Source organism: Pseudophryne corroboree, chromosome 4, assembly GCF_028390025.1.
Source record: "Pseudophryne corroboree isolate aPseCor3 chromosome 4, aPseCor3.hap2, whole genome shotgun sequence".
Classification (NCBI taxonomy): domain Eukaryota; kingdom Metazoa; phylum Chordata; class Amphibia; order Anura; family Myobatrachidae; genus Pseudophryne; species Pseudophryne corroboree.
Window position 1 is genome coordinate 361,434,058 of NC_086447.1, and position 26,063 is coordinate 361,460,120.

Below are 26,063 nucleotides of genomic sequence, written 5' to 3' on the forward strand. Positions count from 1 at the left end.
CCCCCTCAAAATTCTGCACACAATACCCCATAATGACAACATGAAAGTGTTTTTTAAATTGTTTCAAATTTATTAAAAATAATAAAGAAATCAAATGTACATAAGTATTCACAGCCTCTGCTCAATACTTTGTTGATGCACCTTTGGCAGCAATTACAACCTCAAGTCTATTTGAATATGATGCCACAAGCTTGGCACACCTATATTTGGGTAGTTTTGCCCATTCCTCTTTGCAGCACCTCTCAAGCTCCATCAGGTTGGATGGGAAGCGTCGGTGCACAGCCATTTTCAGATTCATCCAGAGGTGTTCAATCAGATTCAAGTCTGGGCTCTGGCTGGGCTACTCAAGGACATTCACAGAGTTGTCCTTAAGCCACTCCTTTGAGATCTTGGCTGTGTGCTTAGGGTCGTTGTCCTGCTAGTCTCCCAGTTCCTGCTACTGAAAAACATCCCCACAGCATGATGCTGCCACCACCATGCTTCAATGTAGGGATGGTATTAGCCTGGTGATGAGTGGTGCCTGGTTTCCTCCAAACATGACGCTTGGCATTCATGCCAAAGGGTTCAATCTTTGTCTCATCAGACCAGAGAATTTTGTTTCTCATGGTCTGAGTGTCTTTCAGGTGCATTTTGGCAAACTCCAGGTGGGCTGCCATGTGCTTTTTATTAAAGAGTGGCTTCCGTCTGGACACTTTACCATACAGGCCTGATTGGTGGATTGCTGCAGAGATAGTTGTGCTTCTGGAAGGTTCTCCTCTCCCCACAGAGGAATGCTGTAGCTCTGACAGAGTGGCCATCGGGTTCTTGGTCACCTGCCTGACTAGGGCCCTTCTCCCCCAATCGCTCAGTTAAGACAGCCAGCCAGGTCTAGGAAGAGTCCTGGTGGTTCCAAACTTCTTCCATTATGGATGATGGAGGCCAATGTACTCTTTAGGACCTTCAAAGCAGCAGATATTTTTCTGTACCCTTCCCCAGATTTGTGCCTCGGGATAATCGTGTCTCAGAGGTCTACAGACAATTTCATAGCCTTCATGCTTGGTTTGTGCTCAGACATGCACGGTCAAGTGTCGGACCTTATATAGACAGGTGTGTTCCTTTTCAAATCATGTCCAATCAACTGAATTTACCACAGGTCGACTCCAATTAAGCTGTAGGAACATCTCAAGGATGATCATGGAAACAGGATGCACCTGAGCTCAATTTTGAGATTCATGGCAAAGGCTGTGAATACTTACATATACAATCATACGTACATGTGATTTAATTTTTTATTTTAAATAAATCTGCAAAAATCTAAAAAAAACTTTTTGTATGTGGCCATTATATGGTATTGGTTGTAGAATTTGGACGGAAAAAATGAATTTGATCTATTTTGGAATAAGGCTGTAACAACAAAATGTGGAAAAAGTGAAGCACTGTGAATACTTTCCGGATGCACTGTAATCTCAACATGAGCATATCTTGTTTAAACCAAGCGGGGAACCACCAGACAAATGCAGCTCTACACTGTCAGCAGGACAAACAGACAAAGGCTTCTTATTGAGTTTTTAAGGAGTAGCAAGGATATGCATACATTTTCCACTACACACAGATATACAGTGATCAACCATAACATTAAACCCACTGACAGGTGAAGCAAATAACAGGGATTATATCATTACAATGGCACCTGTCAAGGAGTGGAATATATTAAAGCAGCAAGTGAACTCTCAGTTCGTGAAGTTGAGCAAGTGTGAAGATCTAAGTCACTTAAACCAGGGCCAGATTGTAATAGCTACTGTAGATGACTGGGTCAGATCATCGCAAAAACATCAGGTTGTGTGGGGTGTTCCCGGTATGCAGTGTTTATTACCTACCAAGAGTGGTCTAAGTAAGGTGATAGGGATATGGGCATCCAAGGCTCACTGATGTGTGGGTAGCGAAGGCCTGTCTAATTCGATTACAGATAAGAGCTACTGTACTGTAACATAAACTGCTGAAAAAGTTAATACTTGCTATGATAGAAAGGTGCCGAAATACACAGCACATCACAGCTTGCTGTGTACCACAGAAAGGGCAGAGTGCACAGCACCTTCAATAGGCACATGTGTGTCAGAACCGGACCATCAAGCAATGGAAAAAGGTGCCCTGGTCTCATTAAACACATTGTTTTAAACCATGTGGACGGCCAGGTCTGTGTTGTTTACTTGGGGGCTTATGGCATCAGGATGCCCTATGGTACGGGAAGAAGGCAAGCAGACAAGAGACTGGATCCTGGCATTCATGTGCATGTTACTTTGACACCTATTTAAGCATTGTTGCAGACCAAGTACACTCCTTCATGGCAAAGGTATTCCCTGATTGCAGCAAGATAATGAGCCCTGCAACACTACAAACGTTGTTCAAGAAATGTTTGAGAGTCCGTATATTCCAAAAAGAATCTCCATGGGTAGGCACACATTTTATTATCCCACCTGTGTGACAAAATGTACTAAGGAGAGAATCCACTGGCAGTGGCACACATAAGGGTAAATCCACACATCTGCCAAAGTAGAATTGTCTTCACAACCTAAAACATTAGCTGCAGGTAAAGTAGGTAGACTTTCCAGACTACATTAGTTGTGGAGGACTTCACAAAATGTGCAGATTATCAGAACAGAGGGATGTAAAACTTTAAATTTATGGCAATTCAGCTCTGGGAAGAGTAATCATTAAGTCATGGTTTCTTAAGTACAGTCATTCAGTATACTAGGCAGAGCCGTCTTAACAGCAGTGTAGGCCCCTGGGCACAGCAATGCACTGGGCCCCCTACCCACCCATCAGCGGTAGGGGTGGGGGGTGTTATCAGCGGCAGCTTTGATGTCCTGCAGGTGGTAGGGGGGGTTCTATCTTTCGCTCAGCATGTAGGACCTGGAGAAATAATTTCTGTTAATTACTCCTTTACTGCACAAATGGGACGGGAAGGAGAACGCTAAACTGTAGAAGGGGACATTGTGCTGAATGAAGGGGCCCCGGTACATGACTTCCAGGGTGGTAGGGGGTGTTTAATACGCAGGGGAGGGGTGGAAAGTGGAGTGGGCTTAATATTCATCATTTTCCGGGGGTCAGGGCAGCTTGCTTGACTGCAGATATCTCCAGTTCCTGGAAATAGATTTCTTAGCTTTAATTGGATAAAAATAAAACTAGAGAGTCCCACCTTTCAGGAGGTACTGAGGACTTGGGGATCAGAGTTTAGGAGCCAGAACAATCCACCAACAAACATATAAAACTGCATTTTAGGCATGTGGAGCTAGAGCAGGGACCAGCTGCTGGCAGGCTGATATCTCTGGTTCTGGGCATAGTAGAGACAAGCTGCCAGTGTCCACCAAAAGGGGAGAGTCCCAGCTTTTGTAGTATTCTCTCAGAAAAACTCTAAGTCAGACAGAACCTGAGATATCTGGCTGGTAAAAAACAATTAACAGGCTTGGATGGGGTCCACTGCTTTGAAGTCAGATATCTCCGGTTCCCCAGGGCCGATTTTCAAAAATCTGGTACCCCTGGAAAGAGGGGACCCTCAGCTATCAGCCTAGGGCCCTTTTACTCCTGGGGCCCTTGGGCAAGAGCCCATTGAGCCCATACGAAAAGACGGCCCTGATACTAGGGGTTATTCAGGTTTGTTAGCAATCCAAAAAAAAGCATATTAATAGGCAAAACCATGTTGGACTGCAGGTGAGGCAGATGTAACATGTGCAGAGAGAGATAAGGGCTGTACACACTTGGCGACATACACGAGCAATATGAACGATATTCCTCATAAGTGAACGATATATCGTTCATTTCATTTAGTTTGGAGGCACCAACGATTAGCAATGCGCGTCCCCGCAGTCATTCATCGTTTGGTTTTCCCTCGTTAAACATAGCAAGCCAATTTGGACAATGTCATTAATTGTTGAAAACGAGGACATCGTCCAAATCAGAAACATCGCCAAGTGTGTAGGGCTCGTTAGATTTGGGTGGGTTATTTTTTTTCTGTGCAGGGTAAATACTGGCTGCTTTATTTTTACACTGCAATTTAGATTTCAGTTTGAACACACCCCACCCAAATCTAACTCTCTCTGCACATGTTACATCTGCAACACCTGCAGTGTAGTTCAAAAATGTAGGTGAAGTTCTGCTTTTAATTTAGACAGTCTAGAAAATGTTCCAGTTGTAACGCGCAACAGAATTTGCTGTGCCATATAAGAAACTGTTTATTAATAATAATAATAATAATAATAATAATAATAATAATAAAATCACAACTGAGGCTTACAGGGAGAGAAAAAAAGTGAAAACTGCTACATATTAAGGTCTCCGTAAATGCTGATCTTTTCTAGAAAAACACATTGCTACAGTCAAACTTCATATTATTTTTTCTTTTAGCCTAAAGCTGGATATGGACTTAAGGGGGGTACATACGGAAAGATCTGTGCATCATTTCTAAGCAATCCGACTAGATTGCTCAGAAATTAAGCATGGATCTCTGTGTGTATGCCCCATAGCGATAATGATGTGCGGCCCCACGCATTGCTAGCGCCGGTTCTAGATTGGCGCTATCTAGTTACATCGCTTACTTCACCGCTGGGTGAAGTGAGCACCTACCCTCACTCAGCACACATCGCACCGAGGGGGGGAGAGATGCAGTCTGAGGAGCGAACACACTTCTAAATGTGTCTGGTGCATGGTATTCTGCTCTCCTGAGTTTACAGCAGATTTAAAAATCTTTTGACAAGACCAGACAACCAGGAATGGAAGCAACCAGAGTTTGATTGAGTGTACACACTCTATCAATGTCTCACCAACTAGTTGGCCTGAGGTTGCAATAGATGAGAATTGGACAAGTGTGTCCTTAGCTTTAAAAGTGCAAATCACAAGTACAAGGGTTTCTCCGAAAGCTAATGAAGAGGATCACATTTGACCATGTATATTTCAGCACATGACAGGCAGGGTTCCCTAGCATACCTTCTAACTTCAGGTAAATGCAGATCAGACTCCCAAAAAGGGGTGTGGCCTCACTGTAAATGTCATGACCACGACCTACGCCTCTATTTTAGTCATGCTGGGAGAATGCCCAGAGCTCGGGGATCTGCAGGGCATGCTCCCAATCCCTCTGATCCACTGAACAGACTCCACACACATGTGCACAGCTTCTATTCACTTCTTGTTTTTGCTAAGCAAAGCAGATGTTAAGAGGGGCAAACTCAATTTCCCTCTCGCACAGACACTGAGACCGGCTGGTGGGATGGCAGTAGAGTGCCCAAAAAGCTGGACTTTTCCACCAAGATCGAGATGGTTGGGAAGAATGCACTATTCTAAATTCTCATAGGAAGGATGAGAATTGCCCCAGACAGTAAAAAGTTAACTTCTCATCAGCCAAGCCCTCGTCAACTTTGGTGATAAATTCTATTTTATAAAAAAAAAACAAATAAAGCGTTGTTCAGATGATCACATACAGCCTGCAATCCACCAGTTGGATAACCCTACAATACACTAGTAAAAACTTGCACTGCTAGCATGTTTCATATAAAAGATCACCTGACAGCATATTTACTGCCCAATTATTGATAATTCCAACATATCATAATATTTTACGGGTTCTTTCATCCCTAGATGTCGTGTGGCAGGTTCAGCCTTGTGTATATCCAAACATTTGCAGTCACTCAGATCAACTCCGCTTTTGTCCATGTTACCAGGATACCCTAAATAATAAAATTCTGGCTCTACAGTGCATAACAAAGAGAACGGCAGCACAGGCTGATCTTCATGTGGCTAGATGTGAAGCTTACTTTGGATATTTTTTTATAACGCAACTCCTTTTTTTCTACTTAAATGAAATGATTTTAAAAAACAATAAAATCAGAATGTATCCCACTAATTATCTTATTTCTGGTCTTTAGTAACAATTGCTACTGGTACACCAGAGGACAAACTCAATTACAATAGTGTATTTTACGGCCAGCATCGGTAGGCAAATTCTTATCACACAAACATAGGCTGCGAGCAGAATCAGCTAAAAGAATCTGACCCCGGGACTATTAAAGTACTATAGTTAAACCTTTATAAAGGTTCTGGGGAATCGAAGCAAAATAAAAAGCTAACAGAGACTTGCAATATATGTTTACCAACCTTGGGCTCAAGGATTTATACAAAATTTGCAGTGATCGTCTAAAATCATCCTCTGTCAAACTCACCTCTCCAAGAAAAGGAGTAAAGTAGGGATTGGCAGCACGCACCATCTGGCTGATCTGAAGACCTGTTCTTAACCAAAACCTCTACTTATTAGATCTCCTGCAATGTGATCCAACATTGTGCACTCCAAATGCTACATTTAATGCTCTGTTGCCAACATCAACTGCTTTGATGTGAAATGAAGGATTAGGATTCTGCAAAAGGTTCATATGAGATGGAATACAGGAGGATTAGAGGCCTGGTCAACAGTGTCTCTCCTTTCATCAAGTTGTGAAACAGTAACTTTATAACACACCACAAAATCCCCAGATTCCTTCTGTATTCCCAAATTTCATAATATTTACCATGCTGAAGTATTGATTAATATAAAGAGTATTACACGCTTTTTTTAATCTTTTTAAATATGCATTACATGCACATTTTTCCCCCCACTACTTCTTTGGATGTTGCGTTCTCAAAATATACACATTTATTAAATGTATTGGCAAAAGCATCAAATACTTATGATTAATTAAAAAGAAAAGACTGCACTAAAGTAGTAGTGGAGTAGCATATGACTATGACCCATGTGACCAACACTTGTCTCGGACACAAAAACTGGGTGCAAAAAAATATTATTAAAAAAAAAATGAAATAAAAAAATAAAATTTAAATAAAAACAGCTTAATGCCATGAAGTAAACCTGTGATCGATAAAAGTATGGGTGGGTAAATAAAATGGGAAAGGGACATTTTGTTGAGTTCATAAACCCTCCCCACAAAAAAAAAAACTGTCGCAGTCCAGGATGGAGATCAATGGGAAACAACTACAAGAAATTATAAAAAAACATAAAAAGAATTATTTCAGAAGATGTGGGGGATTGCTGCTGCAGACCAAATATACAAATAAATTTTATAGTGTCTACTCTACATGCAGTACTACACTGGTAACTAAATTTTTTTTTCCATGTTAAATAGTAACACATATCTCAACCATGCTCATTTAAGCAAAACGTCATGAGAAATTTTTTTGCTTAAGTCAAATGCATGCAAAAATATGTACTACCCATTTTTTTCATATCTAAAATGTAATTTTAGAAAATTATTAAATACTACAGAAACGGTATATCCAATTATATTAAGACATGACAGATTAAGCATCTTCTTGATAATCCATGGTACATGGTTAGAAGTAGTTTGCTCTTTACCCCTGTATTGAGAACTATACCAAACCAGTGTTTATCATCCAACAGCAATCAAGGATTTTTTTATTTGATCGGTCAAAGCTCCTTAATTTGCTATCCAAAATGAAGTGCAATTCTAACCCAAAAGGAAAAATCTTTCATTTCGAATCCAAAATGATAAAGCAGTACAAACTGTAATCTTGGTAAAGCACATTAATAAAACACAATCATATAATAAACATACAAACACCAGCCGGCATTATAAAACAAATGACATGGAAAGCTTCCCAAATTTATATATGGGTTAACAGCAAACAAACATTTAAAAAGGAGCTTGTTTTCTCTTTCTTAATTAACTGTGCAGTCTCTCAAAATCCACAGATAAATGGATTCCTCCAATAGTAACCAGCTGGGGCTAATCAAGATAATCAAGCCTCTGGACTAAGTTCCACTATACACCCCAATGTTTACACTATACACCCCAATGTTTTTCCTGTGGAACCAATGTACCTCACAGAAAGTGTTAACCATGGTAAGTCTACTATAACACTCCTTTTCTGCAGCAGGGTACATTGGTTTCCACAGGAAAAACATTGGGGATGTCCTAAAGCAGTTCCTCAAGGGAGGGGATGTGCCTTAGCGGGTATGAGAACCCGGCATCCAAAGGAAGTATCCTGGGAGGCGGAAGTATCAAAGGCATAGAACCTAATTAAACGTGTTCACTGAGGACCACGTAGCCACCTTGCATAATTGTTCTGGGGACGCACCATGCCGGGCTGCCGAAGAAGGTCCAACAGACAGAGTAGAATGGGCTTTAATAGCAGCAGGAGCTGGGAGACCAGCCTGCGCATAAGCTTGTGCAATCACCATTCTAATCCATATGGCCAAGGTTTGCTTATTCGCCGGCCAGCCATGTTTGTAGAAACCAAAACAAGATAAAAAGGGTATCTGACCTCCTAATAGAGGCAGTCCTATCCACATAGATACGGAGAGCCCTTACAGCATCCAAAGAAGGCTCTTTGGAAGACAAGTCTGAAGAGATAAAGGCCGGGACCTCAATCTTTTGATTAAGGTGAAAAGATGACACCACCTTCGGCAAAAAACCAGGTTGAGTTCGTAGTGCTGCCCGGTCATGTGAAGAATCAAATAGGGTGGACGACAGGACAAGGCGCCCCAGTCCAACACCAGTCTTGCCGAGACAATAGCCAGCAAGAACAGGACCTTGGCCCTGAGCCATTTAAGTTTTGCAGACTCAAGAGGTTCATTTGAAGACTCTTGCAGGCCTTTCAGTACAATAGTCAAATCCCATGGAGCCACAGGAGGGACATAGGGAGGCTGAATCCTAAGTACGCCCTGAGTGAAAGTATGAACGTCGGGTATAAACACAATTTTTCACTGAAACCATACCGACAAGGCAGATATGTGAATCTTGAGGGAGGCCAGCCGGAGACCTAAGTCAAGGCCTCGTTGCAGAAAAGCCAGAATTCTGGAAGTTCTGAACGTAGAGACATTATAATTCTTATCAGCACACCAGGTGAAGTAAGAATTCCAAACCCTTTTTTAAATCTGGGCAGAGACCGGTTTGCGGACTTTCAACATACTCTGGATAACCACCTCAAAGAAACCTTTGGCCCTCAGGAGTGATGCTTCAAGAGCCACACCGTCAAAGCCAGTCTGACCAGGTCTGGGTAGACACAAGGGCCCTGTATGAGGAGGTCCAGGCGCTGAGGAAGTACAGTAGACGGGGATTCTCTGTTGATAGACTGTGCAGGTCTGAGAATCAATGTCTTTGAGACCATGCTGGAGTGCATAGAAGTAGTATTCCTCCTTCTTGTTTGAACTTCTGTAGTACCCTGGGCAGAATTGACACTGGAGGGAACTATGGGGCAGCCGAAAGTTCCACGAAACCGCCAGTGCGTCCATGAACGCTGCTTGAGGATCCCTGGTCCTTGATCCGAAGACTGGAAGTTTGTGATGTGTCGAGACGCCATGAGGTCTACGTCCGGTAGGCCCCACCTGTCCACAAGGAGTTGAAAGACTTCTGGATGAAGACTACACTCTCCGGCATGCACGTCCAGGCGACTGATGAAGTTCCCAGTTCAGGACACCCGTAAAGAACACTGCCGATATCGCTGGCAGATGGCATTCCACCAACAAGGATTTCTCACACTTCCATCCGGCTTCGAGAGCCGCCTTGATGGTTTATGTATGCCACTGTGATGGCGTTGTCTGATTATACTTTAACAGGCCTAATCTGTACTAGAGTCAGGACGAGAAATAGTGCATTGAACACTCCCCTCAACTCCAGAATATTTATTGGAAGGAGTGATTCCTCCTTGGTCCAACGACCTAGAAAAGAGTGTTGCGCCAACACCGCTCCCCATTCCCTCAAACTGGCGTCCGTTGTCAGCAGGACCTAGTCGGGGACCCAAAAGGGATGGCCCCTGCTCAATTGCTGGTCCTGGAGTCACCAAGGATGACAGGCGAACCCCCAGAGTCAAATAGATCATAACAGATCTGATCCAATGAGGCAGGCCACCCCACTTGGAAATGATTAACCTCTATAGTGGGTGGGAATGAAATTGAGCGTCATCTATTATGTCGAAGGTCGACGCCATGAGGCCAAGTACATGTATCGCCGAGTGTATTGACACTCTGGGGCGACACATGAAGTGTCTTCTCCTGTCCTTAATCTTCAGGACTTTTTCTGGATACAGAAACAGTCTCTGTCTGTGTGTGTCCAGGAGTGCCCTCAGGTGCACCATGCTCTGAGCTGGGACCAGCGAGGACTACTTCCATTGATAAGCTACCCGTGGGCTTGCAGGAAGGTTACCCGTCAGTTGCAGATGACATAGGAGAACTTCCTAAGAATTTTCCAGAATCAGCAGGTCATCTAGGTACGGCAGAATTCTAACTTCATGGCGACGGAGATGAGCCATCACGGCCATGAACTTGGTGAAGAGCTGAGGATTCGTAGCCAGTCCAAATAGCAGAGCCTGGAATTGGAATGGAGGTTGCCAGTAGCAAACTGCAGAAACTGCTGATGCGATATGGCAATAGGTATATGCAGGTATGCACCCTGTATATCCAGGGATACCATAATACCATATAGTTTCCGCGTTTTATAGCCAGCACAATTGAGTGCAGCATTTCCTACGAAACCTAGACACTCTCAAAAACTTGTTCAGAGATTTGAAGTGGAGTATAGGCCGGAAAGACCCATCGTTTGGTCTAGAAACAGGGACGAAAAGTAACCTCTGCCTCTTAGTGACTGAGGTACTGGCATAACCACTCCTGTACTCACAAGAGAACTCACCACAGTTTGTAAAGCTTGCACCTTCAATGGATCCGTAGGGAGAGCCATATGGTAAAACTGGCAAGGGGGACGTCTCTGGAAAGAGATAGCGTACCCGTGAGAGACAGCTTCCAGTACCCATGCGTCTGAAGTGGTCTTTTACCAGACCTGGGTGTGCAGCAGGCTTGTCATGTTTTGAAGCAGGCTGACGGGCTGCCCAGGATTGTTTGGCCTTGGGCGTTATGCCTGACCTTTTGAATTCCCTTGAGGCCGAAAGGAACGAAAAGTGGTACCTAAAGGCCTTCTGCAGAAGGATTGGTAGTGGGAAGAAAAGCCATTTTAGCAGCTGCTATTTCAGACACTATTTTATTTAGGTCTTCCCCCAAACATAATGTCCCCAGTGAAGGGGAGAACCTTCAAGGTCTTTTAGAGTCCAGGTCCACTTTCCATGACTTCAACCACAGTATGCGGCGAGCCAGGACAGACATGGTCGACGCCTTGGCTGCCTTACACCTGCCTCAGAGGACGCCTCCTGATCATATAGGCGGTGGTGGTATTGCGAGATTGCAGATGCAGGTTTTATCTGGCATGTCAGATATATCCTCGGGCAGCTCTTCCTCTAATGCCTGAACCCACAGCTTAGAGGCAGCTATAGTAGGGTCTATCAATGGCTCCAGTAAGGGAGTGTAATATAATATAATATATAGATGTATGTGTGTACATAAAATTATATATATATATATATATATATATATATATATATATATATATATATAAATCCCTCCACACGTTTGTCGGTCGGTTCGTTCAGTGAGTTGACAGTGGTGACAGGCAGAGTGGATGACACCACCAGATGGGTGACATGAGAATCCACAGCGGTGGTTTCCCCTTTGTTAATAACTTTGCAGGGAGAGGATAGTGAGCCAAGGCCCGTTTTGGCAGAGGGGACTTCTTCCCTGGATTAGACCTGGTTTCCAGTCTGATGTCCACAAGATAATCAGAATGGGGTAAAATCGTTTTAACCACCCTCTGCTGTTAAAATTTTGCCACAGTAGTGGAATCCTCATCATCATTGATTTTAAGGATATGCTTATTAGCATCCACTAAAGCAGGGACATCAATCTGCAAGGGAGAATCCTCATCAGTAACACAGGATTCAGTGTATGACAGGATCATATGCTCTCTTTGCTCTTCAGATGAGACATCAGAGAGGTATTTGGATTGTGAGAAGGAAGCAGCGCCGGACACCGCTATTTAAACTGAACAGGGAGAGTAATGCCCCCTGACCTCTGAGAAAGCCGCAGAACCCTAGAGGCGGCGGAGAAACGCATTAGCAGCCCCACTGCACGTTTGCACAAGCCGGAATGATCTCACCAACTGCAAGGAGGATAATATTCCTGAACAGCTGTCTCTCCAGGTGACCTAAACGGGACCCGTAAGGAACGCAGAGATATCAAGACCCCTCCAGTGGATGTGAGTGGGCATATGCCCAAGAACTATTTAACTGTAATTTAAGTCCTGGCCAGGACTAAGGAGTGCTGCAAAAAGCGTAATGTTTAATCTTAGCACAACTAGTGCATTGAAGCCTCTTAAATAAAAGACTATCTTGAGTAGCCCCAGCTGGTTAATATTGGAGGAATCTGTTTATCTGTGGATTTTGAGAGACTCAACAGTTAATTAAGAAAGAGAAAACGTGCTCCTTTTTAAATGTTTACAAAACAATAGGTGGTTGCAAACTAGCGCTGTTTTAAAATATTAAAACTTTAAAACGGAAACTTGTAAAGCCATGTCTTCATCCAAAGCGGCGTTCAGATGTTCCCCCGTTATCAGAAAGACACTCACTTTATAGTTCTATCTCGCTTTCCCATAAAGGTATCTTTCTGCCAACAGACATCAGGTGTACATTCATCTAAAACGAGCTGGGCTTTTGGAATAACACTTACATTAGAGTCCTGTCTCGCGTGCACATAAAGGTATCTTTTGTATCCTTCACAGTACAGACGGCAGGAATCAGGCAGACCGATGATTCTTTCAAAGACACACGGCTTTTATTCATCCAATAAAACAAATAGACGTGAAAAATGGTAGCAACTTCAACGCGTTTTGGGGATTCTCTCCCCTTCCTCAAGAAGTAATGTGTCCATTCTGGTTATCCCAGTTATATTTTAGCTTAAAATGGTCACGTGGTACATTCTGACCAATCATACATAAAACCAACATACACAGGTGTACATAAAACACAATTAGGTATCCTAAAACAGGGACAGCCTTCAAGTATAATCTCTATGTGCATTCTTATGTCACGTTAAATTATACACAATAATAAAATATATCTTGTATGGCGTTAGCACACAAAAGCAGGAACATTAATGATCACATAATATGCAATCGCCAATTACACTAAACATGAGTGATAATAGTTTGCCAACCTCGGCATACTTTAAAAAGTTTTCAGAGGTTTTCACATTCAAGAGCTGAGCAGCAAGATACTTAAGGAATGCTTAGTTTGATGCGTATGAGCGCATCAAACTAAGCATTCCTTAAGTATCTTGCTGCTCAGCTCTTGAATGTGAAAACCTCTGAAAACTTTTTAAAGTATGCCGAGGTTGGCAAACTATTATCACTTATGTTTAGTGTAATTGGCGATTGCATATTATGTGATCATTAATGTTCCTGCTTTTGTGTGCTAACGCCATACAAGATATATTTTATTATTGTGTATAATTTAACGTGACATAAGAATGCACATAGAGATTATACTTGAAGGCTGTCCCTGTTTTAGGATACCTAATTGTGTATTATGTATACCTGTGTATGTTGGTTTTATGTATGATTGGTCAGAATGTACCACGTGACCATTTTAAGCTAAAATATAACTGGGATAACCAGAATGGACACATTACTTCTTGAGGAAGGGGAGGGAATCCCCGAAACGCGTTGAAGTTGCTACCATTTTTCACGTCTATTTGTTTTATTGGATGAATAAAAGCCGTGCGTCTTTGAAAGAATCATCGGTCTGCCTGATTCCTGCCGTCTGTACTGTGAAGGATACAAAAGATACCTTTATGTGCACGCGAGACAGGACACTAATGTAAGTGTTATTCCAAAAGCCCAGCTCGTTTTAGATGAATGTACACCTGATGTCTGTTGGCAGAAAGATACCTTTATGGGAAAGCGAGATAGAACTATAAAGTGAGTGTCTTTCTGATAACGGGGGAACATCTGAACGCCGCTTTGGCTGAAGACATGGCTTTACAAGTTTCCGTTTTAAAGTTTTAATATTTTAAAACAGCGCTAGTTTGCAACCACCTATTGTTTTGTAAACATTTGTCTTGTAGGGATTAATAAGGGAAAATCCCATGTGTTACAAACCAGCAGCCTTTGTTTGGTAGCGCAGGGCTACTTACAGATTTCTTTCGTATAGCTTTTTAAATGTTTGTTTGCCGTTTACCCATATATAAAATTTGGGAAGCTTTACAAGTCCATGTCAAGTGTTTTATAATGCTGGCCGGTGTTTGTACATTTATTATAGGATTGTGTTTTATTAATGTGCTTTACCAAAAATGATCTATATCGGAATCTCCCACCAGCGCGGTCTTTTTCTTGTTTTTGTTGAGTCTCATTATTGCCAGGGAAGAGTATAGCCCTTGGATAGACGGCAGCAGATCGGAGATCGGGTGTTGATTGAAAGCAAGTTTTGTTTTAGTACCAATAGGTATGAATTTTATGGAATAAAATTCTTTAACCACAAACACACATATATTAGCCTTTCCCGCTGTTTGTGGGCAGAGAGTTGATTTTTCTGTGCATTTGCAAACTGTATTCTATTTTTGTAATTTACTGTACAACCAAAGCGAGAGAACATGCAAATACAGATCATGCATTGTTGGACGCACTACGGTTGCAGTAGATTGACAATCTGCAGCTATTTGGGGGCGGGGAATGGGCCTATATTTATCAAAACAAAAGGTGTCGCCGCTGTTTTGTGTAAGTGCAGAGACCAGGATCTCCGTTGGAAGACAGATTACATGGCCTCTTTGTAGGAACTGCGGCTGCAGGCTTGCATGACCCCGTGGGTCATGCAGCTGGCCGACTGTGTCTTAGGTGGTCCGATGCTCCGACCCCAAACACAACGCAGATCATTAATGCAAGAAGGAGGCGTCTAGTTATATCAGACGCAAGAAGGTGCCGTTATGCCACACCCATCCACATCTGAATTAGGCACAACGCTCCTTAAAGCACTTGTGTAAAACCCCTGGACCCTTGCAGAAGAAGTGTACAGAAAAAGTGTTCAGGAGCTGCAAACACAAAAAAATATATACAAGTTTATAGCTAAGAATCTTTTCAAAATGACATTTCACAGTCCTGACAGTTGATCCCCTGGCATCACTTTCTCTCTATTATCATGGAAGTAATCCTTTGGCCAAGTCTTTGCACTTTTGGTTTAAAAACTTGGATTTTTCATGCTGATAATTCAGTACATAAATTTTCTTACTGCCACTATTATGTTCACAAAAACCATTATCTGCATTAAGTTGTGTTTGGACAAGAGGAACTCGCCTTTAATCTCCTTTTTTCTCTCTTCCAGACACATTAACTTCTTGGTCTAGAGCAGGGCTGGCCAAACCGGTCCTCGAGATCTACCAACAGTTCATATTTTCTAGGCCTCCTGGAGATCTGTAGAATTGTCAGTTAGGAATGAATGCAGCACATCTTAATTAGTAATGACTACATCTGTGCACCAGCTAGGTGGTCTGGAAAATGTGAACTGTTGGTAGATCTCGAGGACTGGTTTGGCCATAAATACTTTGCCAAGAAGAACAGTGTCCAACTATGCACTGCAGCTGGTTCCTCTGCATCCGGGTCCAAAAGGTTCAAGTTTTGTCTATTCTTTGTCCATAAGGGACTTTTTCCCCCCCGTTACCTTATTTCACTGTCTTTTTCATTATTCCTCTTACTTAACACTGTTGGCATCTTGACTACATTCGTCAAAATAGAGGCTACTTCCAGCAACATGGATTTTTGTAGCTAAAAGGAAGTAACCGGTCTACTCTCCTACTTCATATAAGAACAAAAGTACACAACTATACTAATATTATAGGGAACCAAATGAATTGTAGGGACTATAGAAATTTCCCTTAAGCTTATCAAAAAGCTGTTGTAAAACATCCTACAGACACAGTGGACAAGTACATGAAACACAAGGAGAAAGTTAAAGGCTTTGATGACCTCCAAACATAAGATACGCTGGGCAGAGAACACACACAGTAGCCTTTAAATGAGACATTACACGTTATTATATAAGAGTTAATTGCATTTGAAACCATTATCCAGCGATATATTGATGCTGGCCAGTTGTTACCCAAGCCAGATAGAGAACTTCATGTACCAAAATGTCCAGTACATACTGCACTTGAAGTGGATTGTAAATAGTATTCCTATAAAATATTGTTAATCATACAGAATAAGTCCTAGCAATTACTGAACTGCCTTTAAACATACAATACAGGAAGCACTAATATTCACTTCCCCTAGCAATTATTTCTTTTTCTTTTTTTTTAAACCGAGGCAAGCTAGGGAAATCTGGAACCCAAAACTCTGGGATACCACGACAAGCATATCTGTTATATACTACCGCTAGTATTTGTGCTCATGAATTTAAAAATAAACAAGTTCTCGGCGCTACCAGTTTGATTGATGTACGATATGTAAGAAGCTTGGTTCTATGACAAACATTCATCAGGTAGTGACAGTGTTAAGGTCTCAGGTCACAGAAATGACGTCAATAGCAGCTTAAATTAAATATGGAAATATTTGAATCCAGGGAAGAACTCAACATTATACACTCAATGACTTTAAAGTTAGATACAGTGAAAACAGCTTTATTTCAATCTACGGAAAGAGACTCCAGCTACTGAATTTTCTAAGAGCCAGGATGTTAGCTGGAAATACTGTTTGAGGGTTTGTGGGTTGGCAGTGTATTGCCTGCATATGGAAAGCCACCTCAATCCATTTGAAATAAAAAGACAAGCTTCTCATGCACGGTAGGAAACAAAGCCGCTACAAACACTTGCAAGATCCTTATTCATGCTGCCAGTGTCTAAGAAGCTAAATAGTGCTCACTCTAGGTGCATGGTGCTGATCAGTGAGAAGGACGTACTGTATTTACATTTTGGAGGACAAAAGTTCAGACGTGATGTATCACTACAGTCATTAACTGTAGCGATGCTTCACATTTAAAATTGTGCCCTTCAAAATGTTAATACTCATTTAAAGTGACATTTTAATTTGAATTATGAACTAAAGAGTGCCCCACAAAACAAGCTCTGTCTTCTCTCCATCCTGCCCCTTGTGCAGGAAGGGAGAACCCCTTTGATAAGTATAGAGAACATATGCTCTGTGGTAGCACCACCATAAACCATTTATTTACATTCGGGATTTATCACCTCTATATTTTTAGATTTATAGAAACGTTTGTTATCATACAATGGGGCATATGTTATAACCTGTAGAAGGCATAAGGAAGTGATAAACCAGTGATATGTCAAGGTGATAAGCCACCAGCCAATCAGCTCCAATATGTAAATTAACAGTTAGGATCTGATTGGCTGGTGCCTTTATCACATTGCACATATCACTGGTTTATCACTTACTTATGCCTTCTCCAGGTTAATACATCTGCCCCATTGTTTCTATGACCACTTGTCCTGTGCCAAATCCTCTCCTGCTTTTGGTACAAGATGTGGGGAATAGCAAACGGACCATGATCCTAAGGCTTCACATATTCACTGCAAGGCCAGGCCATGTGCAGACCGTTTACGATTCCCCCTCTAAAAAGGGGAAGACACTCTTGCTGCCATGCTACCAGTGTCACTAGTCATCAAAAGCATACATTAAACTTCTACAGAAACATCTTGTGAATTTCAAATTCAACATCTTAAGAAGCGTGACTGCCCTGTTTAATTCCTTATGCGTGTTTATATTTTAGGGAAGAAATGCACCTCAAATTTCAATGGCTGGTTCTGCTCCAGGTGAGAAAACTGACAGTGTCCTTACTAATGTATTACTCCACTACAATAATAAACTTAACCATTCCAAAAGAGGGTCCATTTTGGTAGCCAGTAGAATCTAGTCCAACTGCTTTGCTTACAGCTGTGCTGTCAAGATGGAGGTAACGCAGAACTGTTAAAATGTGCTGTCAAAATGATTTTGGCGCCTTTGAAACAAACCCTCCTCCCTGAATTAACATATAATATAGGTGGAACAACTCGTTGTCAGGAAAATCTATAATAAACATTTAAATCACAGCCAGAAAATGCTAACATTTCCGTCAAACACATTCCACACAACATAGCAGTCACCCATCTGGACTGGAGGTGAACATTTTGCTGATCATACAGCAGTAACAAAAATTATCAGTGATTGTAAAGCACGGGTTATTCCATTATACACAAAGCAAATGTCACCACTCATCTGGCGGAACAGTCACACAACTAAACTTTAACCAAGTCATTCAGAAACTTTGGACAACAGTTGTACTTCGACAGCTAAAATATCTTTAGCAGTCCACATAAAATCTCTAGCATGCATTTCCATGTACAAATGGGCTGTGTACACTCTTCCTCAGTTGTAAAAATAGAAGACTGAACTCAACAGGAATGTTTTTGGTACTAAAACAATGTCCGCCATTAAAGCCAAGAGACTACGGAACAAACCAACAAGTTTGCAAAGTCGATTTACACTGCTGCAGTAAGTAGAAGCTAATAAGGATGTACTGTGTAAAAGGTGCAAATCAGCCAAAAAGGCAAAAGAGAGCCATTAATATGAACTTTGACGTGGAAACTGACTGGAACTACTTCAAGGTTACATACAAACCAAGTCCAACAGATCAGACGTCAGGGACTTGTTAGGTGGAAATTACAATGACCTAAAGAAGCTGATGAGAAAAACAGTGCACATTTATCCTGATAGTCACAACAGCATCCAAGCCTTTATCATCTAAGTAACTGTGTGGAGAGCTGTAGAAAGTAGAAATTTTTTTTTTTTTTTAATAATACTCAAAATGAAAAAAAAGTCTGTTAGATTTAAACTACAATTCAACAATTTTAGGCCTGGAAATTATAAATTAAAACCAGTGGAAGCCTCTGAAGCATTTCATCACTCGAGGTGGCACATGCACAATTTCACAGTGCAATTAAGCGGTCTTGGAAAACCTACCCACCAAACCATTCCTAACATTTTCCATTCATGTGCAATTTTATGAAGAAGAATTTGACATTCTTACTCCAGCCCACTTCATTTGCAAATATCACATGTACGGCACAAATTTCTCTGAACCGTACAATAAAGGAAAAAAAAAAAAAAAAGGGTGAAAAAAAAAAAAGTGAAAAGTCACTAACTGAAAATGATCAGTTGACACTGCATATAAAAATGTAATCGTCCTTAACGTTGTATTTTTGTTCATTGAGATTATTTCTTAGACTGTGTGCATACAATGGACATTATGCCATGTCATCTTGGATGTCTTCTCGCCACTTCAAACTTGGATAACTTGGCAATCACACTAGCTCACTGCCTATTTGTCATCCTTGACTCTGACCTGTCCTTTGGTCCCCACATTCAATCTGTCTCTAAATCATGTTACATACATCCAAAAAAACATATCCAAAATATAACTTTATCTTATACAGTACAATGCAAAAAACTCTAAACCATGCACTAATCTCCAGCACTGATTGTTGCAATAGTCATCTTACAGGTCTTCCAAAAAAACACAGACACCACTACAATTCATTCTGAATGCAGCTGCGAGGCCACTCTTCCTCACTAAACGTTCATCTGCTGTGAGTCCCTCCATTGGTTATATGTTTTCTACTGTATTAAAAACAATCTAAAACACTTAACTTACATACAATGCTATTAACCAAACTACACCAACATAAACCTCTAACTATTTCAAAATATATCCTAACTCAAGCTCAGCACTGCATAAGATCTACATCTCTCATACACGCACATCACTCGCTCCTATTCATGATTGCAGGACTTCCTTCAGGCTGCACCTACTCTGTAGAATGCCCTACAATGCACAATAAGACTCTCCTCTAGTCTCCAAATCTTCAAGCGTTCCCTGAAAACTCACGTCTTCAGGCAACCTTATCAAATTCCAGAACCGGCCATATAACCTTCATAAATATTCATATCTAATTACATCCTCTCTGCATAGTCCACACATAACCTCACATACAGTATGTTCCTTTTCTTTAATTTGACAACCTCCTGACCTCTGGTGAACATTGCTGTGTGACTATATCACAGCTGACCAAGATGCTCTGCAATCTGGCTGGTCCATTATTTAATAGATAGGCTTTGATACACAAGTATAATACCCTTTTCACATGGCAAAAATAACCCGGTATTGACCCTTAGTGCCGTGTCAACGCAGGTTACTGCGCGATGGGAAAGGGGCCATGGAGAATTCCCGGGTCGCCTGACCCGGTAATTCAACCCGGGTTATAAGAAGGGTTATTCCTGGGTTGAATACCGGGTCAGTGGCAGTGTAAATGGGCTCACTACATAGGGAGAGGCGGCGCAGAGATAAGCTCATCTCCCAGCGCCGCTTCCGTCCCCGCCACCAGCTCCCCACGCCCCCGCGCTGCTATGGCAACCGACCAGTCGGGAAGCCTGCCGTTAGGGTCCAATGCCGGATCCCACCCGGGAAGGACCACTTTACAATTCCCGGGTGGGAGACGGCATTGGAGATGTGAAAGGGGTATTAGTGTTATTTCCCTATAGACTGTAAGCAGGACCTACCTACAGTACCTCTATGTCTTACTGTTATTAGCCAGTTTTCTTCCATTAATGTTGTTATAATTGTAAAGCACAATATAAGAAACGGTTAATAAATAATTAACTTCAAGATCTTAGGTGCCAAAGAATACCATGAATAAGGTAGAGCCAGAAAAGGAAAGTCAACTGTTTGTTTGTACCAAAGAAGACCAGATGTTTAGACAGCTAAAAGTTGGAAAACAATGAGGTTAGAATGTTTAAAATTCTTCCAAACCTAAAGAAAATAAAAGTTTTTAAATATACCTGATGTAAGCCGCTGAGAGTCAACTGACAGAATTACATGATCAGTTGGACAACAGGATTGTTTAAAATATGGTTCTTGCCAAAATTTTAAAACAGGTTTTAGGTTTTTCTTACAGAAACGTTATCAGTAACTAAAATACTGTAATTTGAGATTCATTCAGTGTCAGGAACTAAATAGCAACACATTATGTACAGTGAAAAGGGATTGTATTGAGGACATTGTGACTAAAGCAAAAGGGGAAAAATAAGAATTTACTTACCGATAATTCTATTTCTCGTAGTCCGTAGTGGATGCTGGGAACTCCGTAAGGACCATGGGGAATAGCGGCTCCGCAGGAGTCTGGGCACAAAAGTAAAGCTTTAGGACTACCTGGTGTGCACTGGCTCCTCCCCCTATGACCCTCCTCCAAGCCTCAGTTAGGATACTGTGCCCGGACGAGCGTACACAATAAAGAAGGATTTTGAATCCCGGGTAAGACTCATACCAGCCACACCAATCACACCGTACAACTTGTGATCTGAACCCAGTTAACAGCATGATAACAGAGGAGCCTCTGGAAAGATGGCTCACAACAACAATAACCCGATTTAGTTAACAATAACTATGTACAAGTATTGCAGACAATCCGCACTTGGGATGGGCGCCCAGCATCCACTACGGACTACGAGAAATAGAATTATCGGTAAGTAAATTCTTATTTTCTCTGACGTCCTAGTGGATGCTGGGAACTCCGTAAGGACCATGGGGATTATACCAAAGCTCCCAAATGGGCGGGAGAGTGCGGATGACTCTGCAGCACCGAATGAGAGAACTCCAGGTCCTCCTCAGCCAGGGTATCAAATTTGTAGAATTTAGCAAACGTGTTTGCCCCTGACCAAGTAGCTGCTTGGCAAAGTTGTAAAGCCGAGACCCCTCGGGCAGCCGCCCAAGATGAGCCCACCTTCCTTGTGGAATGGGCTTTTACAGATTTTGGCTGTGGCAGGCCTGCCACAGAATGTGCAAGCTGAATTGTACTACAAATCCAACGAGCAATCGTCTGCTTAGAAGCAGGAGCACCCAGCTTGTTGGGTGCATACAGGATAAACAGCGAGTCAGATTTTCTGACTCCAGCCGTCCTGGAAACATATATTTTCAGGGCCCTGACTACGTCCAGCAACTTGGAGTCCTCCAAGTCCCTAGTCGCCGCAGGTACCACAATAGGCTGGTTCATGTGAAACGCTGAAACCACCTTAGGGAGAAATTGAGGGCGAGTCCTCAGTTCTGCCCTGTCTGAATGAAAAATTAGGTAAGGGCTTTTATATGATAAAGCCGCCAATTCAGAGACACGCCTGGCTGAAGCCAGGGCTAACAGCATGACCACTTTCCATGTGAGATATTTCAATTCCACAGTGGTGAGTGGTTCAAACCAGTGTGATTTTAGGAGACTCAACACTACATTGAGATCCCAAGGTGCCACTGGAGGCACAAAAGGAGGCTGTATATGCAGTACCCCTTTGACAAACGTCTGAACTTCAGGCACTGAAGCCAGTTCTTTTTGGAAGAAGATTGACAGGGCCGAAATTTGAACCTTAATGGACCCTAATTTTAGGCCCATAGATAGTCCTGTTTGCAGGAAATGCAGGAAACGACCCAGTTGAAATTCCTCTGTAGGGGCCTTCTTGGCCTCACACCACGCAACATATTTCCGCCAAATGCGGTGATAATGTTTTGCGGTTACATCCTTTCTGGCCTTGACCAGGGTAGGGATGACTTCATCTGGAATGCCTTTTTCCTTCAGGATCCGGCGTTCAACCTCCATGCCGTCAAACGCAGCCGCGGTAAGTCTTGAAACAGACAAGGTCCCTGCTGGAGCAGGTCCTTTCTGAGATGTAGAGGCCACGGGTCCTCCGTGAGCATCTCTTGCAGTTCCGGGTACCAAGTTCTTCTTGGCCAATCCGGAGCCACGAGTATAGTTCTTACTCCTCTCCTTCTTATGATTCTCAGTACTTTGGGTATGAGAGGCAGAGGAGGGAACACATACACCGACTGGTACACCCACGGTGTTACCAGAGCGTCCACCGCTATTGCCTGAGGGTCCCTTGACCTGGCGCAATATCTGTCCAGTTATTTTGTTGAGACGGGACGCCATCATGTCCACCTTTGGTTTTTCCCAACGGTTTACAATCACTTGGAAGACTTCTGGGTGAAGTCCCCACTCCCCCGGGTGGAGGTCGTGTCTGCTGAGGAAGTCTGCTTCCCAGTTGTCCACTCCCGGAATGAACACTGCTGACAGTGCTACCACATGATTTTCCGCCCAGCGGAGAATCCTTGCAGCTTCTGCCCTGAATGCCGAATCTGCGGCCCTCTAGAAAATGAGCACTCTGTAACCACCACAGGAGAGACACCCTTGTCCTTGGAGATAGGATTATCCGCTGATGCATCTGAAGATGCGATCCGGACCATTTGTCCAGCAGATCCCACTGAAAAGTTCTTGCATGGAATCTTCCGAATGGAATTGCTTCGTAAGAAGCCACCATTTTTCCCAGGACTCTCGTGCATTGATGCACTGACACTTGGCCTGGTTTTAGGAGGTTCCTGACTAGCTCGGATAACTCCCTGGCCTTCTCCTCCGAGAGAAACACCTTTTTCTGGACTGTGTCCAGAATCATCCCCAGGAACAGTAGACGTGTTGTTGGAATCAGCTGTGATTTTGGGATATTTAGAATCCACCCGTGCTGACGTAGCACTACCTGAGACAGTGCTACTCCGAACTCTAACTGTTCCCTGGATCTTGCCCTTATCAGGAGATCGTCCAAGTAAGGGATAATTAAGACGCCTTCTCTTCGAAGAAGAATCATCATTTCGGCCATTACCTTGGTAAAGACCCGGGGTGCCGTGGACAATCCAAACGGCAGCGTCTGAAACTGATAATGACAGTTTTGAACCACAAACCTGAGGTACCCCTGGTGAGAAGGGAAGATTGGGACATGGAGATAAGCATCTTTGATGTCCAGAGATACCATATAGTCCCCTTCTTCCAGGTTCGCTATCACTGCTCTGAGTGATTCCATCTTGAATTTGAACCTTTTTATGTAAGTGTTCAAGGATTTCAGATTTAAAATTGGTCTCACCGAGCCGTCCGGCTTCGGTACCACAAACAGCGTGGAATAATACCCCTTTCCCTGTTGTAGGAGGGGTACCTTGATTATCACCTGCTGGGAATACAGCTTGTGAATAGCTTCCAATACTGCTTCCCTGTCGGAGGGAGACGTTGGAAGAGCAGACTTCAGGAATCGGCGAGGGGGAGACGTCTCGAATTCCAATTTGTACCCCTGTGATACTACCTGCAGGATCCAGGGGTCCACTTGCGAGTGAGCCCACTGCGCGTTGAAATTTTTGAGACGGGCCCCCACCGTGCCTGAGTCCGCTTGAAAAGCCCCAGCGTCATGCTGAAGACTTGGCAGAAGCGGGGGAGGGCTTCTGCTCCTGGGAAGAGGATGCCTGGTGCAGTCTTTTTCCTCTTCCTCTGCCCCGGGGCAGAAATGAGTGGCCTTTTGCTCGCTTGTTCTTATAGGAACGAAAGGACTGTTTCTGCTGAGAGGTGACCTGGGGTAAAAAGGTGGACTTTCCAGCCGTTGCCGTGGCCACCAGGTCTGATAGACCGACCCCAAATAACTCCTCCCCTTTATACGGCAATACTTCCATATGTCGTTTGGAATCTGCATCACCTGACCACTGTCGCGTCCATAACGCCCTTCTGGCAGAAATGGACATCGCACTCACTCTTGATGCCAGGGTGCAAATATCCCTCTGTGCATCCCGCATATATAGTAATGCATCCTTTAAATGCTCTATAGTTAATAAAATACTGTCCCTATCCAGGGTATCAATATTTTCAGTCAGGGAATCCGACCAAGCCACTCCAGCGCTGCACATCCAGGCTGAGGCGATTGCTGGTCGCAGTATAACACCAGTATGTGTGTATATACCTTTTAGGATATTTTCCAGCCTTCTATCAGCTGGTTCCTTGAGGGCGGCCGTATCAGGAGACGGTAACGCCACTTGTTTTGATAAGCGTGTGAGCGCCTTATCTACCCTAGGGGGTGTTTCCCAACGTGCCCTAACCTCTGGCGGGAAAGGGTATAGTGCCAATAATTTGTTAGAAATCAGCAGTTTTTTATCGGGGGAAACCCACGCTTTATCACACACCTCATTTAATTCCTCTGATTCAGGAAAAACTACTGGTAGTTTTTTCACACCCCACATAATACCCTTTTTTGTGGTACTTGTAGTGTCAGAAATGTTCAATGCCTCCTTCATTGCCGTGATCATGTAACGTGTGGCCCTACTGGACATTACGTTTGTCTCCTCACCGTCGACACTGGATTCAGTATCCGTGTCTGGGTCTGTGTCGACCATCTGAGGTAACGGGCGTTTTAGCGCCCCTGACGGTGTCTGAGACGCCTGAACAGGCACTAACTGATTTGTCGGCTGTCTCATGTCGTCAACAGTTTTTTGCAAAGTGCTGACATTGTCACGTAATTCTTTAAATACGACCATCCAGTCAGGTGTCGACTCCCTAGGGGGTGACATCACTAACACAGGCAATTGCTCTGCTTCCACATCATTTTCCTCCTCATACATGTCGACACAATCGTACCGACACCCAGCACACACACAGGGAATGCTCTGATAGAGGACAGGACCCCACTAGCCCTTTGGGGAGACAGAGGGAGAGTTTGCCAGCACACACCAGAGCGCTATATATATGCAGGGATAACCTTATATAAGTGTTACTCCCTGTTATAGCTGCTGTATTATATATTAGCTGCCAATAGTGCCCCCCCTCTCTTGTTTTACCCTGATTCTTGTAGCAGGACTGCAGGGGAGAGTCAGGGAGCCGTCCTTCCAGCGGAGCTGTGAGGGAAAATGGCGCTTGTGTGCTGAGGAGATAGGCTCCGCCCCTTCTCGGCGGCCTTTTCTCCCGCTTTTTTCAGGAAAACTGGCAGGGGTTAAATGCATCCATATAGCCTAGGAGCTATATGTGATGCATTTCTTTAGCCATATAAGGTTTTTATAGTGTTTTATTGCGTCTCAGGGCGCTCCCCCCCAGCGCCCTGCACCCTCAGTGACCGGAGTGTGAAGTGTGCTGAGAGCAATGGCGCACAGCTGCAGTGCTGTGCGCTACCTTATTTGAAGACAGGAACGTCTTCTGCCGCCGCTTTCTCCGGACCTCTTCGCTCTTCTGGCTCTGTAAGGGGGCCGGCGGCGCGGCTCCGGGACCCATCCAGGCTGAACCTGTGATCGTACCTCTGGAGCTAATGTCCAGTAGCCAAGAAGCCCAATCC

General features: G+C 43.2%; 1 protein-coding gene across 2 annotated transcripts in view; it reads right to left on the minus strand.

Annotated features, from left to right (window-relative positions):
• Window positions 1-26,063, minus strand: part of DIS3L2 (DIS3 like 3'-5' exoribonuclease 2) — an 838,626-nt gene that overhangs the window by 327,713 nt on the left and 484,850 nt on the right. The window lies entirely within an intron of this gene.